This window comes from Podarcis melisellensis (genome assembly GCF_964234715.1).
Source record: "Podarcis melisellensis genome assembly, chromosome: 2".
Taxonomy (NCBI): domain Eukaryota; kingdom Metazoa; phylum Chordata; class Lepidosauria; order Squamata; family Lacertidae; genus Podarcis; species Podarcis melisellensis.
This window is the reverse complement of record NC_138529.1, coordinates 27,422,554-27,435,237: the sequence shown is the minus strand read 5'-3', so window position 1 is coordinate 27,435,237 and position 12,684 is coordinate 27,422,554. Positions and strand designations below refer to the sequence as shown.

At 46.0% G+C, this 12,684-nt stretch overlaps 2 long non-coding RNA genes across 3 annotated transcripts in view; one reads left to right on the top strand and one right to left on the bottom strand.

The window, feature by feature from the left end:
- The window catches only part of LOC309363603, a 61,768-nt gene that overhangs the window by 25,971 nt on the left and 23,113 nt on the right, over window positions 1-12,684 (bottom strand). The window contains exons 2-4 of one of the 2 annotated variants that reach the window (XR_014165462.1): window positions 9,432-9,547; window positions 7,052-7,132; window positions 5,138-5,316 (exon numbers count right to left, since the gene is read on the bottom strand). This is a non-coding gene — a long non-coding RNA (uncharacterized lncRNA). Of the gene's footprint in view, window positions 1-5,137; window positions 5,317-7,051; window positions 7,133-9,431; window positions 9,548-12,684 lie in introns of those variants that run through there. The other variant, XR_014165463.1, reaches the window with a different exon arrangement.
- Window positions 1-12,684, top strand: part of LOC309363551 — a 65,619-nt gene that overhangs the window by 46,203 nt on the left and 6,732 nt on the right. The gene's annotated exons all lie outside the window — the stretch shown is intronic.

Genomic DNA, 12,684 nt, shown 5'->3' with positions numbered 1-12,684 from the left:
CCCTCGGCCAATAAAGCAAGATGAGCGCCGCAACCCCAGAGTCGGTAACGACTGGACCCAATGGTCAGGGGTCCCTTTACCTTTACCAATAATAACCCGCCTCTACCAGTAATAACAGCAAGAGCCTTTGTGGGACCCACAGATTATCCAGCCCACCGCAGCACCATATAACTCCATAGACCTTTCTAATCTAGTTCCTTAAGGCTGCATGAAAGACCTCTGTTCTCTTATGCCTCTGACCCTTGGAGTTCTGGTTTTAGCGAGCGTAGTCTTCTTTTTCTTCGTGCTTCTGGAACTGGGCTGACCCTGCATCCAGGGGGGGTAGGCGGAGGAGGGAAGCAACATCTGTTGTTGCCATATGGGACGGCCCCCTCCTTTCCCTTCCCAGGAGCCCCAGCCTGTTCCAATTTGTGGAATGCCTTTGGGTTCGGCGTGCCTCACCCCACCCTAACCCTGGGTTCACCACTCCATTCCTCCTCCTCCCCTTTGGCTCTCAGATGCCTTGTGTGCTTCAAAAGCATCTTCACCCAAAGTTAATTGCTGAACTTTCCCAGAAGGAAGCTTGAGTGATTGCGATGGAGAGCATGGCAGGCTCTCTTCTCATTACTAATCAGGCCCAACAGGGCGGGCTGGGGGTGAGCAGGGAGTCAGGGAGAGAGAGAGAGAGAGAGAGAGAGAGAGAGAGAGAGAGAGAGAGAGAGAGAGGCTAAAAAGCCATTAGCATTGGAGGCAAAGCACAGCAGCTGGGAGGCTGGGCGGATGACGGTGTGGCAATTTTTCAGCGCTTCAGGCACAAGGCCTCAAACGCAGCGTGCTTCGGTTCTCAGAAGCAGCAACACGGCCTACCACTCTTTCATCCTGTTGCACAATCAGCCCCGGAAGCGAGAGCTTCTGAGGCCCGTTTCGCAACATTTACAGGTGGCACAAAAAGGAGTGCCTGGGTCTGCACCCATGTCCTCCGTCTCAAACACAGCTTCCCACATCTGGTTCGATCCCAACTTGTCCTGTCCCTTGATATTACCGTCGGGGCACAACCTGAAGCAGGGGCTCGGCAGGGTCAACCACGCAACACAACCCACGTTCTCTGAATGCCCTGGGAATATATGAAGCAATAATGGAGCACATCTGAAAACATGCAAGACAGACTTTCCTGTGTGGCCTGCTCTGACCCATCTGGAATGAACCCAAGAGGGCTTCAGAGTTGTGGAAAGGCTCGCCTCCCTGGCACTTCTCTTTTTAGCAACTGAGCACTGAATAAGTTAGCCTATTATGGAAGCTATTTGAGAGCTGATGTGCTAATGTGTGAAAATGCCCTCGTGGAGTGCTTGCACCAGTTTCATAGCCAAATCCATATAAGTGTCTGCAGGGAGTGGTGGCCAGGGGTCATCCAGCTGAACTATAATCCCCAGATTCCATTTTCAAAAAGGAGTAAGATTCTAGGATCTGTAGAGCCTGAGATATGAGGTGAAATGTACAGGCAATGTATTCTTTTCTTTTCTTTTTTCCCTGAAGAACTAGCTTGCACCTCCCTTTCGGTGTTCTACTATTCCTCACCCCCTGAAACAGGGTTTCCCCAAAAAAAGTTTGAACTACAATTCCCATCATCCTTAGCTAGCAGTGTTCAGGAATGATGGGAATTGTAGTCCAAAAACAGCTGGAGACCCTAGTTTGGGGAAACCCTGCGAAACATTGCTGCAGACACCTATGCATACAGACATAGGTTTATTTAGAAGCCCTCTACCTCAGATCACCATGACAGTCGGACCATTGCTATGTAGCCTGCTTGGTTTTAAGAGTCCTGACAGCCAGACAACATCTGGACACACCTTTCCAGATTTTAAAAGTATATTTTGGTCCTTGTTGCCAGTCCTGTTGCCTGCTACGCAACAGGATGGCTTCACACACAGGGTTTCCCTTCAACCTAAAGTCCATCCAGTCTTTAAAAGGATAAGATTAATGTATCATTTCCTCCTTGTCTTTTGGGTCATATTGGGTCATATTTTGTGTTATCATATTGTGGCTTTATCCCATGAAGCTCCCTGAGACCTGCAGGTAGAGGGTGGTATAGAAATTTAATAAATAATAATGATAAACTAAATATAAGAAGGTACTGAAATATTAATACAAAGCTTACGGCACACTAGAAACTCTAGATTAGTTTATATTACGTTGTTCTGATGATAATGATGATGTCTCTGACACTCATTAGCTGAGCTGACATGGTGACACAGAATGCTCCCAAACATTCCAGCTACTCAGGGCAAAAAGCTGTCCGAATGCTTGCAGTTCAGCTTCTGTGGGAGGACAGAAATTTGTCCTAGAGCCAAGAGCAGATTTGCAGTGCAGGCGAAATAGTGGGAGAGATTCTGAGAAGCATGAGAAGCTTGAGGGGCAAGGACATTGGATGCAAAACAGCTGCAGAATAAGCAATCTGCTGAGAAGCAGGGATCTGAGGGAAAAGCAGGCGACAGAGGCTTCCATAATGGGGCGAAAGAGAGTAGAAAGAAAGGGAAGGAAAGGCCAATGGGGAAAAAAATCCATACTCTCCCATAATCCTAGAACTCACAGTCACTCGGGGAAAAGAACTGGCAATAGGATTTGCCGCCACAAAGTGTTGTGTTGGCCACTAGCTCAGATGCATTATAATTTGAAATACAGTGGTACCTTGGGTTACATACGCTTCAGGTTACATACGCTTCGGGTTACAGACTGCGCTAACCCATAAATATTACCTCAGGTTAAGAACTTTGCTTCAGGATAAGAACAGAAATTGGGCGGCGGCACAGCAGCAGCAGGAGGCCCCATTAGCTAAAGTGGTGTTTCAGGTTAAAAACAGTTTCAGGTTAAGAACGGACCTCCAGAATGAATTAAGTACTTAACCCGAGGTACCACTGTATTAAGCCATTTTAGGAGGGCTTTTGCCCCTAACAATACTTAAAATAAAATGCATTAATAAAAAGAAGAAGGCTTTAAAAGAGGATAAGGCGAATTCATGGAGGAGGGCAAGTTCATCCATTTGCCACGAGTCAGGATGGCAAATAGCAAAAACTGCATATCTGGAAGAACTGAACTGCTAAATACCAGTTCCCGAAGGGTAGCAGGACAGAATGGGGAGAGGGCTGCTGAGCTCAGTTCCTGCTCTGAGAACAGAGTGTTGGACTAGATGGGACTGTGGGCTGACCAAGCAGGGCTATTTTTATTGTCCTTCCTCAAGCTAGCCAGGAGGCTTTTTCGAAAACCCATTTAAACATCGCTTACGACAGTGTCCTCATAAAAAATCTGGACTGGAAATTCCATGCAACACCATAAAGGCTTCTGAATATCTTAGCTGTAGTGGGGACAGAATGGGAAATGAAGTCCCTTGGAATGACCACAAGAAAAACGGTCCTTGTTTGGCAGCAAACAGGCACGTTCTAACAGTGCTGCGGGAAAGCCAGTCTAATATTTTTTTGTCTCTGCTTGGAATGTCTTAGTAGGCCGATAATTTCCTCTTTTGCTTTTTCCCCAACAGCTTCTTACCAACTTGGTAGGATTCACACACAATGCTGTCCTAAGGATGTGTGTTGTTGCATACCTTCCGACATTTCTCTGATGAAAATAGGAACGTCCTTTCAATAACAACAACAACAATTTCATTAACAACAACAACAATTTCATTAACAACAACAACAACAACAATTTCATTAACAACAACAACAACAATTTCATTAACAACAACAACAACTTTATTATTTATACCCTGCCCATCTGCAACCACTTCTGACATATATAAACATAAAGGTAAAGGTAAAGGGACCCCTGACCATTAGGTCCAGTCGGGACAACTCTGGGGTTGCGGTGCTCATCTTGCTTTATTGGCCGAGGGAGCCGGCATACAGCTTCCGGGTCATGTGGCCAGCATGACTAAGCCGCTTCTGGCGAACCAGAGCAGCACACGGAAACGCCGTTTACCTTCCTGCCGGAGCAGTACCCATTTATCTACTTGCACTTTTGCGTGCTTTCAAACTGCTAGGTTGGCAGGAGCTGGGACCGAGCAACGGGAGCTCACCCCGTCGCGGGGATTCAAACCGCCGACCTTCTGATTGGCAAGTCCTAGGCTCTGTGGTTTAACCCACAGCGCTACCCGCGTCCCTATATAAACATAATAAAATATATATTAATAAATTAATATAATAATAAATTATATAATAAATTAATATAATAAAAATATATTTTATATAAACATAATAAAACATTTAACATTTTAAAAAACCCTCCCTGTACATGACTGCCTTCAATGCCTTCTAAAGGTTGTATAGTTATTTTTCTCTTTGGCTGGGGGGGGGGGTCACATAACTTCATCCCCTCCAACCTTTCTCTGGTGAAAATAGGAACGTTTTAAGGAAAAGCAGGACGTTACAGGATCAAATCAGAAACTGGGCCAGCTTATGTAAATCCAGGACTGATCCTGGAAAACAAGGACACTTGGCAAGTCTGTTGTTGTTGTTGTTGTTGTTGTTGTTGTTGTTCCTCCCTAGCCTTTCCCCTTCAGAAAACAGCTCACACATGCAGAGGCACCTCCACCAGGAATTCTTAAACCCTCCGAAATCCTCCACTGCTGCTGACCTCAGCAGAGCTTCTCAAGGAGAGTCTGAGGGAGAAGGAAAAAAACCCTCTAAAATTTGAGTTTGGGGGAGGGAGGGCTCACTCTCTATTGGACATCCACCTGCCAACAAGATGAATGCCTAGAGTGAAAAATATCAGCCGTGGGAATGAAATCAATTGTTGGCTGCAAGGGCCGGTCTGGACATGAATCCCAAACTCCTGCAATTGGGCTCCAACAGGCCAAACACAAATCAAGTTGTTTTCCCCAGGAACAGTGTTACAAATTAAAATTCCAAATCCACCTCTATTTCCTAAGCTGTCATGCCCCTTTATATCGCCTTTTAAAAAAAACAAAAACAACGCACGTGGGCCCATGCACAAAAACCCTATTAAGCCAGTTTAAGACAAAAGCACAGTTGTCGGGAGGAAGATTTGTAATCAGTTCACATTTATTAAGTGCTAGACCTCCTGGTGGTTCTCCCCCCCCCTTCCCTATCCTTTCTCTCCCTCCCCCCCCCCCACATTTTCATAAAATAGACTGAGACCCAGGGACTCTCCGAGGCCACCTTTTCTAATTAAAATAATTACAACCTCCTAGCATCACTTAGGGGCATATTTATTCACTTTAAGCTCTCGGAAGCCAACGAAAAAGAATCTGGAATTTCAAGCAGGACTGGAACAGTTGCTTCTTTCCTAAGAGGGGCTGGATTTTGGCTCCCCTTCCCCACATTACTGAAAAAGAAATGAGAGAAGAAGGGTGGGGAATATTTATCAAGTTTGCCTTACAAACTATCATGGAGAGAGAACAGGGAAAAGCAGTATGAACTTTTTTTATAACATAGGTATAAGTGGGGTTGTGGCAGATCCAGTGTCAACACATAGCATCCTTGGGAAAATGTCCACTATTTGGATGCCAGCCCTGGGCCCCTGTGCTGTGGGGCAAGGGGGTGGGTGTTAAAGGCTTGGAAAGTAAAGGTAAAGGTATCCCTGACCATTGGGTCCAGTCGTGACCGACTCTGGAGTTGCTGCGCTCATCTCGCTTTATTGGCCGAGGGTGCCGGCGTACAGCTTCCGGGTCATGTGGCCAGCATGACTAAGCCGCTTCTGGTGAACCAGAGCAGCACACGGAAACACCTTTTACCTTCCTGCTGGAGCGGTACCTATTTATCTACTTGCACTTTGACACGCGTTCGAACTGCTAGGTTGGTAGGAGCAGGGCCCGAACAACGGGAGCTCACTCTGTTGCGGGGATTTGAACCGCCGACCTTCTGATCGGCAAGTCCTAGGCTCTGTGGTTGAACCCACAGCGCCACTGCCACGTGAACTATCCCAGACAGCTCCGTGAAGAAGGCTCTGAATCAGGGATGGGGGAACCTGGGGCATTCTAGCTGTGTTCATACTCTTAACTTTCACCAGCCAGGGCAAACTGTGGTGCAGTGCCAGATTTACATATAGCTAAACAAGCTATAGCTCTCTTGCCCCCCCCCCAAAAAAAATGTAAAGGGAAAAAACTGGGTGTACATTTCCCAAATATAAGATAAAAAACATAAAATAATGATAATAATAAATAATTTTTATTTATACCCCGCCCTCCCTGGCCAGAGCTGGGCTCAGGGCAGCTAACACCAGTAAAATTGCAATAAAAACATAATGGGGGGGGGGGAGAGAGATCAATTTAAAATACAGGTTAAAATACAATTTAAAATGCAGCCTCATTTTAAAAGTAGCCAAAACCATAAGGGGCGGGAAACATAAGGGTCAGACTGAGTCCAAACCAAAGGCCAGGCGGAACAGCTCTGTCTTGCTGGCCCTGCGGAAATAAAGTAAAATCTGCATACAGCAACATTGTTTTGTGTTGTATAGGCTCCTAAGATGTAAGGCCTTCTAGCCTGCTCCCTAAACTATCACTGGTTTGCTCATTTCTATATACAGGGTGCCTACATTTAGCATGGAATGGTTGCATGGCAACATGTGCAAACGGCTTTAGATACCTATTAAAGATAAAGGTAAAGGGACCCCTGACCATTAGGTCCAGCCGTGGCCGACTCTGGGGTTGCGGCACTCATCTCGCTTTACTGGCTGAGGGAGCCAGCGTACAGCCTCCGGGTCATGTGGCCAGAATGACTAAGCCACTTCTCGCGAACCAGAGCAGCACACAGAAATGCCGTTTACCTTCCCAGCGGAGCGGTACCTATTTATCTACTTGCACTTTGACCTGCTTTCAAACTGCTAGGTTGGCAGGAGCAGGGACCAAGCAATGGGAGCTCACCCCGTTGCAGGGATTCGAACCGCCGACCTTCAGATCGGCAAACCCTAGGTTCTGTGATTTAACCCACAGCGCCACCCTCGTCCCATTTTAGATACCTATTAGGGTCCATAAATTACCATATAGCATATATTCAACACAAAAAACAGCCACAATTTGTTGTTGACAAAGGACAGCCGGACATATAAAGGGCTCCATTACCTTCAGTAGCTTAGGGCCTTATCAATCCTAAATCCGGCCCTGGAGTGGCTCCAATGGTCTGGGACGAAGGGGACTGGGGTCCTGCAACATATGAAGGAGCCACAGGTTAGCCACCCCTGGCTCTAAACTGACAGCAGCCACATCTCTGGATCCCTGGCACATCTGAACTTAGCACACACTACTCACTAGACTGCTATAGCTTGGTACTGACTTCGGTCACGGCAGCATATTAAATAGCTATTGCCTCCACCAGGAGAGTTCAGTCAAAGAGCAGCAGAGGGGAAACCACCACAAAGTGCAAATTCCTAAAAGAAATGACTTCATGTCAGCTAATCATCGGACTGTAAGGAAAGTCTGAGCAGAATGCTTGATTCATGATCCTGTGTCCCTGAAACAAAACAAACAAACACCTGTTTGTTATTGTCAGCCTGGATAGCTCAGCTGGCTAGAGCTTGGTGCTTATAATGCCAAGGCTGCAAGTTTGATCGGTCACATATTCCTGGATTGCAGGGGGTTGGACTAGATGACCCTGGTGGTGCCCTTCCAGCTCTTCAATCCTATGATTCAAACAAATAATGTTGTATATTGAATGGATGCCCTTAGAAATGATGGTCTTTCTCCAAACTGACCCGGCTGTAATTTTGAAGGATTCCTTTTTAACCCCAGCTATGGTTTGGTTTTGTGGCTTTGGTTTGTTGTAAGTTTGTACTGCATTTATCACTCTATCCATTTAAAATGTTCAGGTTTCGGTAGAACTGAGCTGCTGAATTTGCAAAGCGATTGCACACGGCATAAGAGGTGTGTGAGCTGAAACGATCAACACAGAAAGAAAACAGGTGCCGGGATTGCTCTTTTGCTCTCGGTGTGTTTTGCTATATTATTTTAGAAGGGAACCCTTCCCCCCAATTAGTTGTAATTTATTCCTGAAACAAGGTAAGAAACAGCTCAGAAATATTCATAGCTGCAGCCGACTAACTCCCAGGCATCTATTTCTGATGACTCTTTGGAAAAGAAGGGATAAAGAATTCTGCCCCCTCTTTTTTGGAGAAGAGAGAATAAGAATTCCTCCAACCTTAGAAAAAGATTATATATCAAAACGCATTGGGGATAAAAGAACAAATTCAAGCAGCTGGGTTTTTTTCCCCTGTTTTGGATCCCCCCCCCCAAGCTGCCTTTGATCTCCCCCTGTTGTGTGTATATTTTATCATTATTAATTTTTTTTATAAAAAAAAGAGTCCAGGCTTATTTTTTAAAGTTATTTTAAAAACGCAGAAACACACAGCAATCCAAAACATTTTCTGACCAGATGTCAGGGAAATGAACTGATATGTGAATAACCTTTGCAGAATTAGCTGTAGAGAGAAATGGACCCCAGTTCAGAGTTAAGTGAGAACAGGGTTGAATACACACCATTCACATTTTCCTCTCCCTCCTGGGAACCACAGTTTACTCCTCACAGAACTACAATTCCCAGCACCCATAACAAACTACCAGAGACAAACAAGGCAGAGACAAACAAGGTCAGGTCCAGGGCACCAGACCAGATGAAGGTGAGCAGACATTTGACTCTGGCTACAGGTTCAAGGGCCTAGTTCACAGAGGTAGAACATGGTGCAAAGTACAGGTGAAAAACTCTAGACCTGTTTCCCAGAAGCCCCTTCCCCCTTACTAGAACCATCTAGGATAACTAGATCAGCCTCAGCTATGCCTTCTCTTCCAGGTACAGCAGACACACAACATCCAACCTTTTAAAGATGCTAATGGGAATGAAATGGGCAAATGCCATTCCATGATTTAATTCCCTTTTACATATGTTTAGCTTCCTGTGGTGAATGTATTTTAAATTGAAATGTGACCCATTGTGAGGAACATCCATCCTGCATTCTTCTTTTTTGTGTTTTAAAGCTTCCTTTCTTCTTTGAAAAGGCTTCTCACACCTCTTAATAGTCTGGAGTATCTGAAAAACAGGTGAGCTTTTGCCCTGACACATCTGACACAATGAAGGACATTTCAGAGGTATGCATAGAAAATGCTAACAAGTAAGCAGGAGGCAAACTTTTTTAAGTCACTGGGCTATATGAAGTTCAAAGTACTGCATTTAAATCACAATCCAGCAACACCAGCAATGGTAAATGCAACTCAAGGGTCACAGAAGTCAACATGTCTCATCAGCAGGCCTCAGAGGAGCCTCCATCTCCACTATTTAGGGTGCTCCTGCTTCAGTTGCAGACAAGACAAACAACATCTACTAACTAAACATCTTCAGCAGATAAGGAAGAATGACTCCAGTCTTCCTCTTGTCCTTAAAACGCCTGACCAAATAAAAATGCAATTTTTATTGTGGCCAGAATTTGAATGGTGGGGTTCTGATAATACTCACTTTGCAGCTTCTCATTCCTCAAACAAGAGGATGTTTACTTGAGATATCTCTGTTAAGGTGTCCCTTGAGCATAGCCCTGGAGGATTCTTAAGCTCTTGAGTATTATGCATTCCTTCCTCGAAACAAAAGGGGGGGAAAGAAGCCCTCTGTCATTACTTCATTTTGATGTCATTGGCCATCAGGCTGTAGAAGGTAAAGGATTTAAATCTACACAAAAACCTTATTTTGGGGGGGGGGGCAGGGCAGAGGAGGATTAGATGATCTCATAGTGGTAGCTCCAAAAGTGGCTGAATGAATTGATTTTCTAAATCAGGGCTGGGATACCTCCAGCCCCTTTGCCAGTCTTGGGCCGTGGGCCGCAGATAGGTGGATGGGCTCCTAGCCCAACATGGAGAGGCACAGTTTTGGGGGCCCCCTGGGTCTGCACCCTTGGAGGGGGCCAACCTAGTCAACCCCCTAGATTCTGCTAGGTAGAAAACTGCTAGTCTCTGGAATGAACTGGAGTACCCAGCACCCTTAACAAACTATAGTTCCCAGGTTTCTTTGGGAGAAGTCATGTGCTTTAAATGTATACAGTGTGGACGTGACTGAAATTTGCAAGAACCTCCAGACAGCAGCCTTCAGAGCCTTAAAACCCCCCCAAAAAGTGACCTCTCTCTGTCAAATCTAGCATCTCCTCCCTGCAAGCTGTTGTTGTTTAGTCGTTTAGTCGTGTCTGACTCTTCGTGACCCCATAGACCAGAGCACGCCAGGCACTCCTGTCTTCCACTGCCTCCCATAGTTTGGTCAAACTCATGCTGGTAGCTTCGAGAACACTGTCCAACCATCTCGTTCTCTGTCGTCCCCTTCTCTTTGTGCCCTCCATCTTTCCCAACACCAGGGTCTTTTCCAGGGAGTCTTCTCTTCTCATGAGGTGGCCAAAGTATTGGAGCCTCAGCTTCACGATCTGTCCTTCCAGTGAGCACTCAGGGCTGATTTCCTTCAGAATGGATAGGTTTGATCTTCTTGCAGTCCATGGGACTCTCAAGAGTCTCCTCCAGCACCATAATTCAAAAGCATCAATTCTTCAGCGATCAGCTTTCTATATGGTCCAGCTCTCACTTCTATACATCACTACTGGGAAAACCATAGCTTTAACTATACGGACCTTTGTTGGCAAGGTGATGCTTTTCAATATGCCGTCTAGGTTTGTCATTGCTTTTCTCCCAAGAAGCAGGCATCTTTTAATTTTGCACTCTCCTCTTTCACCCTCAATAAAAGGTTCTTTAATTCCTCCTCACTTTCTGCCATCAAGGTGGTGTCATCTGCATATCTGAGGTTGTTGACCGCTACCTCTCTCTGTCAAATCTAGCATGTCCTCGCTGCAAGCTGTTAGCACAGGCTATCATAGGATCCAGGACCGAAAAAGAAAAGAAAAACCTCTCCTTGCTGCTTCCTAAACAGTTGTCCAACCTCCAACCTTTAATTGAAGGGCTTATAAATCAAGTGCAAGTTCCATGCTCGTGACATGGTAACAGAGAGATGGAGAGACATCTGGGAGAGACAGTCCTCTGTTATCAGAGAAATCTGGGCGCCTCCACAGGTAGCAGACCCAGCAAGACTAGGCAAGAAACTGTCACGGTCTGGCTGCTAATAAAGATGGTCAGGGAGGCAGCCTGCCCTCCTGCTCCTCCTATTCTTTCTACCACCTTTTGTGTCAAATGCAGGTTGCCTCTTGCTCAGGTGTGTCTCAGGAGCAACATGGAGGGAGGAGGGGAGATCGAAGAAGTGAAGGGGGAGAATCAGGCACTAATCAGCACAACCCTCCCACCCTATAAATTGTCTCTGGAACTATGTGTTGCCTGAGACCCCCTCAGATGATGTATGGGAAGCACCTGTCATTTGGGACGCCCAAGGAACAATTGAATGAGACCTGCTTTCTTTTTTTAGACAGGTAAAACCAGTGTTAGAGCAGAAAGCCAAGGGGGGAAAGAGAGCGGAAGTCGGTTCTTCAGGCAAATCTGTCAATGGGTGGAAAGATGACTCTCTGAGGTCAAAGGTTCCAATCTGATCTGAGGTCAATGCCCATGGGGGGGAAAAATAGTGACCTGACCCCACTGGACAATGAACCAGAAGGTGGTGGTGGGGTCAGGTCGCCTCCTTGTCCCACGGTTGGAAAGGGTTCTTCTGAGGCCCAGTTCCTTCTGCTTGTCCATCTCCAACTAGTCAGCAGGGATGGAGGAGCCAGATGGCACACCCAAGGGCACCGTGTCAGATCTGAGAGGGGTAGGAGATTCACAGTAAAGTGGAAAGATCTGCTCTGCGGCATAGTCAACAGCAAAAAGCAGCATATGTTCAGAACCAATGGTTGGGGTTGCCTTTTATAACACGTAGTAATGGTTGCAAGGCGTGCTTCCAGATGGGGTTTTATTGTGAGATAGTTGCTCCTAACATAGGTGATTTACTTCTTTTTTTACACTGTTCACATGACATTGTGGGCATCAAGCTGCCAACCCCTTATGCCGTCCCCCTTCTATTTAATCCGGATTTATCCTGTTGCTGGTGGCCCATTTGTGATACCTGAATGACCCTTTGCTGTTCAATGGAAACCAATTCTGTGCACGTCAAATGAAGGCCACTCCTTTGCCTGCCTCCCACCTAATGTTGCATCTGGGTGTGGTTTGGAGAAAAATGGTCTAGAGCAGGCACCCCCAAACTCGGCCCTCCAGATGTTATAGGACTACAACTCCCATGATCCCTAGCTAACAGGACCAGTGGTCAGGGATGATGGGAATTGTAGTCCCAAAACATCTGGAGGGCTGAGTTTGGGGGTGCCTGGTCTAGAGGGGCAAATTGGAACCCCTGCTGAGCCACATTCAATGGCTACTAACCATGAGGGGTTTGTTCTACCTGCAGGCAGTAAAAAGTCTGAATACCAGTTCCTGGAACTACAGGAGGGGAGAGTGTTGCTGTGGTTGGGTCCTGTTTTGGGGTTTTCTCACAGGCATCTGGTGAACAGGATGCTCGACTAGATATGCCACTGACCTGATCCAGCAGGCTCTTCTTAAATTTGGTGATTCCCCATCCCTGCTGTGTGATATGACACCCACATCTGGAAGCCCAAGATCTAGATCCTTAAGCATGGGGTTTTGCACATTTGACATGCGTACATTGAACATTGTTTATAAACATAGCCATTCAGCATATAGAACTTGAAAGCTGACGCCGAGATATAGGTGCTCCTGTTATTATAATCACCTAGGTCTGTAACCAC